Raw genomic sequence first — 5,811 nt, forward strand, 5'->3', positions numbered from 1 at the left:
TAGTGAAAAGAAGCATAAGAAAGAATCAGTCCCATTGGGGCTGGAGAGGTGGCTCAGCGGTTAAGAACACTGGCTATTCTTGCAGAAAACCCAGGTTCGAATCCCAGCACCCACATGACAGCTAACAACTGTCCAGTCCCAGAGGATCCGACAGCCTCTTCTGACCTCCTCAGGCATTGCATGACATGGGTGCACTTACCTACATGCAGTGAATAGACACATACACATAAAAATAATAAACTTTTTAAAAAAGAATCAGTCCCATGAAATACTAGAAATCATTGTAAATCCCCTAAAGGAAGGGTATGAGCACAGATGGACAAGCAGATCTCCAGAGCATGAAGGTGTCCACATGCTGACCAGAATGCACATGCACTGTAGCTGGCTCCTCCCCACCTAGGGTTGAGAGAGTCAGTTGATAGTCACCAAGGAATATTCTTTTTCTTCTCAGAGAACCAGTTGTTAAACATCTACCAGCATGCACCAGTGATAAATTCAGCCACACAAAACTAAAACAATTTTTTACAGGGAAGAAAACAAACCTTACCATCAATAGAGTGAAAAATCCAAGTAAGCTGAAAAAGAAAAATTGTAACTCCTATCACAGGAAAAAAGTCCAATTTCTTTAATGTAATATATATATATATATATATATATATATGCAAGTGCCACCACACCCAGCCTATAGTATATATTTTAAAGATCCTATAAATTCAGGATAAAAAACCTCATAATCTAGCTGGGCATGGTGGTGCACACCTTTAATTCCAGCACTCAGGAGGCAGAGGCAGGCGGATCTCTGTGAGTTCAAGGCCAGCCTGGTCTACACGGTGAGCTCTAGGACAGCTGGGGCTACAGAGAGACCCTGCCTCAAAAAGACCAAAAAAAAAAAAAAAGAAAACCTCACAATCTAAAAGAAAAATAGACAAAGCATATGAATTAATATTTGTTATACATACAAAATGGGAAATTACAAGTTGTTTCAAGTGTGAGAAAGCATTCATGTGCATGTGAGGAAAACACAAACCAAAACATCCTGATCCTATTCTCCACTCTGGATCAGCAGGACTGCATTCAGCTGGGGTCCAGCTGGGTCTCAGCAGGATAGTAACCTGGTAGCACCATAGAGAAGAGCAGGGGTGTATCTTGTGACCTCAAGGTCACTGGACCAAGAAATAGTGACAGTGATGGCAGAACCTACTCATATTAGCTTCCCTTCGAATCACCACAGATTCAGGTCCCCAGACTCAGCACTGGAGTGGAGTGGCCACCTCAACATGGAGGGAATACTCAGAAGTCATTGAAAAGGGAGTCTCTCAGTTGTTCCTGAGATTTTTCTGAGACACTTTGGTAAAGAAGAAAATAAGTGTTCAGCAATGCATTTCTAACTACAAATATATTTGTAGACACATACACACACACACACACACACACACACACACACACAGACACTGTCCAGGGACCCAGTTCTCAGGCCTTTCTCAGCTATGCTAAAGCCAAAAGGACCTCCAAGACTGTGCCCATGCCAACACACTTGGCCCCCAAGGCTAGCCTCCTGGGACTGGAGACCCGAAGGCCTCCTCAACTTTGTCTGAGTGTCTCACATGAGACCTGAACTCCTCTCCTTTTGATCCTCCGATAGTTTCCCCATCCCAGCAAATGGCACCTGTATCAGTCAGGGTTCTCTAAAGAAACAGAAGTAGATGTTGGGTGTGGTGGCACACACCTTTAATCCCAGCACTTGGGAGGCAGAGGCAGGGGGATCTCTGAGTTCGGGGCCAGCCTGATCTACATAGTGAGTTCCAGGCCAGCTGGGGGTACAGGGAGACCTTGTCTCAAAAAGACCCCCCAAAAAAAAAAAAGACCCCAAATATTCTCAGATAAACATGGATGTGTGTGTGTGTGTGTGTGTGTGTGTAGGGATTTATCAGATTAGCTTACAGGATAGAGTCCGAGTAGTCCAACAATGGCTACACCACACTGGAGAGGCTGAGAAGCGGGTAGTTGATCAGTCCACGAGGCTGTCTCAGTAGTCCCAATCTGGTGCTGAAGGCCTGACAAATTCCAAGAGATCTATTAGTCTTCAGTCCACCTTGGAATCCAAGGAGGTTGGTCACAGGAGCAAGACCAACTCACCAGTGAGAGAGAAGGCAAGGGGTAAAAACGCAGGAGCTCTTCTGCCATGGCCTTTTATACAGGCTGCCATCAGAAGGTAACGCCCACATTTAGGGAGGGTCTTCCAGCTTCAGATGATCCGATGAAGAAGATCCCTCTCTCATTTCAGTTAATCCCAGATCCAGTAAATTGACACCCAGGATTAGCCATCACAACACCCAGAGTCCCAGGCTGAAAGGAAATGTCCGAGATACCCCATTACACCCGACATTCCACCACAGCAAATGCTGGTACAGACTCCAGTGACCTCGTCCCAGCTGTGATCCTTCTTTGACCTCCTTGGTCTCACTCCTGTGATGATCACAGCTCAGGAAGAAGTGCTGATTGCAGAGGAAGGTCCTCAGAAAGCTGCCACAGCGACTGCTTGAACACCGCCTCCACGGAGCAGAGTGCACACCCTCAGAGGCAGACAGATGGATGTCACAAGTCTTGTGATGAAGTACCTGGAGATCACAACTCCTGCCCCCACTATTGCATGCTGAGCTCAACACCATACAAGCTCCTGTAGAGCGTTCAGTGACCACTTGTGCTCCTCAGAGAAGTCCCCAGGGCCAGGCTAGACTGAACAGGCCAAGCAGGTCCAACAACCAGAGTGGCAGAAATTTACAGTGGGATTTCACACTAAGAAAAAAATACATATGTACAAAGTTATTACACCACTAACAACTTTAATACAAATTACATATGATATATATGCAAACACTACAAATGTGAGAAAATGAGAGTCTAGATTAAAGAAAATATACAGTTCTTTGTAGCATGTTTGCGACTTTTGTGTTCACTTCATAAAATTAAAAAGAAGCAAAATATAGCCAGGCGTGGTGGCACATGCCTTTAATCCCAGCACTTGGGAGGCAGAGGCAGGTGGATCTCTGTGAGTTCAAGGCCAGCCTGGTCTACATAGAGAGTTCCAGGACAGCTGGGGCTACAAGGAGACCCTGTCTCAAAAAGACAAAAAAAAAAAAGAAGTAAAGTATATCTCCACAGTACCCTCAGCTTCATCTCCTCGGATGGGCTCAGTAGGTAAAGGCACTCACCACCATCCTGATAACCTGATTTCCATTCCAGGAACCCACATCGCAAAGGAGTCGACTCTTCACAAACTGTCCTCTGACCCTCACACATGCAACCATGGTACATGTATGTGCTGATCCTCCCAATAAACAAAGGTTTAAAAAAATTTTTTAAAGAGAGGGCTAGGGATGTAGTTTGCCTAGCATGCACAAGGCCTTGGATTTGATCCCCAGCACCCCCCAAAAAAACGCATCAGTCATTGGCTAGACATAACTAATAACCTTAAAATACATAAGATCTTGATCTACAGAGTCAATGCAATTCCAGTCAAAGCCCATGTTATTTTGCAGGTACCAACAAAGTAATATAAGGTGTATATGGACAGGCTAAAACCCAGAATTAGCCGGGCATAGAAGTGTATGCCTTTAATTCCAGCACTCAGAAGGCAGAGGCAGGTGGATCACTGTAAGGCCAGCCTGATTTACATAGTGAGTTCCAGGCCAGCTGGGACTGTAGGGAAACTCTGTCTCAAAAAAAAAACAAACCCGAAGTAAAGGAATAAAGTTAGAAGGTAGAAACTACCTCATTTTGAGATTTAACATAAAGCCACAATAACTAACATAGTGTGACAAAAAGCATGCATGTAAATTAGTGAAAAAACAACCAAAAAGAGAACCAGAGAACTCAGGGATGAAGATCTTTCAAACAACGGGCCCTAAGACACTGGAATACCCCAGGAATCTCATGCTAGGGGAAGAAAAAGTCTAAAGCCTCAGCCAGCCATAGAAGAAAACTTTCTCCCAGAAAGAATTTTGCAAGTTTTCAGATGGTGGTACAGAAGGGACAATGATGGGTCCATGGCAGTGGGACCATACCTTAAGTAGGACTGCTTAGATATGTATAAAACTGGCCCTCTAATTAAACCTTACTTCACTTCAGGACCCCAAAGATGGGCTTATGGGCTGGAAGTTGTCACTGGATCTCTTTGTTCCTCTTCCCAATATGGCCACATGGAATAACTCTTTTTTTCTGCTTTTCATTAATTTGGCTGGTTTTTAAAATCTTTTATTAGTTTTATTTTATGTGTGAGTGTATTGCCTGCGTGTGTATAAGTGCACTCACGTCATGCAATGCCCATGGAAGTCAGGAGAGGGTGTTGGGTTCCCTGGAACTGGAGTTAAGGATGGTTGTTAGCCTCCATGTGGGTGCTGGGAATTGAACCCAGGTCCTCTGCAAGAGCACCCAGTGCTCTTAACTGCTGAACCATCTCTCCAGTCCCAATATGGCTGTTTTAATTGGCTTATGGAGGACAGGTAGCTGAACCTGACTTACTGGGGCATAGGCTATGACCCAAGTTCTGTAATAGATCCACATAGTCAGCTCATAGTCAGTTGATCTTTAATAGGGGCAGAAGAAAAGAAAAGAATCTAGGTATGGATTTTTCACAACCCTCACAAAAATTAAACGAAGATGGATCAAGACCTAAATACAAGATGCAAACTATGAAACTCCTAAAGATAACAGAGGGGAGAATCGGAGTATGACCCTTAAGGCATGCCCATGAAAGAAAGAATTGGTAAGTGGGACTTTAATAAAAATAAAATTAATTAATTAATTAATTAACCATGTGAAAAATATTAAGAGAATGAGAAGATAAGCCATAGCCTGAGGGAAATACTGATTAAAAGGTCTGATAAAAGATGTAGTGGTACTTGCCTTTAATCCCAGCTCTTGAGAGGCAGAGACAGGTTGATTTCTGTGAGTTCCAGGCAGGGCTAGCTGGAACTACAGGTAGAGCCTGTCTCAAGAGAAAAAAAAAAAAAAAAGGCTAATATTGGGACTATCAGGGCTGGAGAAATGGCTCAGCAGTTAGCACTGGCTGCTCTTGCAGAGGATTCCTAGCACTCACATAGCACATAACAACCATCATAGCTCCAGTTCCAGGGGATCCAATGCCCTCTTTTGACCTCTGTGGGCATTGCATGACATGGGTGTATCTATATACACCCATACCTATAAACAAGCAATACATTCATACACATAAAATAAAAACAATTTTTTTACATGCTAATATCTGCTGGGTGTATTGGTGTATGCTTTTTTTTTTTTTTTTTTTTTTGAGGCAGGGTCTCCCTGTCGCCCCAGCTGGCCTGGAACTTGCTTTGTAAACCAGGCTGGCCTTGAACTCATAAGATCTGCCTGCCTCTGCCTCCCCAGTGCTGGGATTAAAGGCGTGTGCCACCACACCTGGCCAATGCTGCATGCTTTTTATCTCAGCACATGGGAGGCAGAGGCAGGAAGATCTCTGAGTTCCAGGCCAGCCTGGGCTACATAGTGAGATTAAAAAAAATGAGGGGCTAGCTAATCACTAATCTACAAAATACACAAAAAGTCTTGGGACAAGGAGATGACTTAGCAGATAAAGACACTTGCTGCCATGCATGATGACCTGGTTCAATCTCTAGAATCCACATAATAGAAAGGACTCATAAATTGTCCTCTGACCTACACACACACGCACACACACACACACACACACACACATATAACATGATACACTCAAACGTGCACAATGAGCAAAGAACCTTCAATTTTTCTCTGAGATAAAGCTTTGCTAAGTTG

This window comes from Nannospalax galili, unplaced genomic scaffold (assembly GCF_000622305.1).
Source record: "Nannospalax galili isolate Female #2095 unplaced genomic scaffold, S.galili_v1.0 scaffold160, whole genome shotgun sequence".
NCBI classification, from domain to species: Eukaryota; Metazoa; Chordata; class Mammalia; order Rodentia; family Spalacidae; genus Nannospalax; species Nannospalax galili.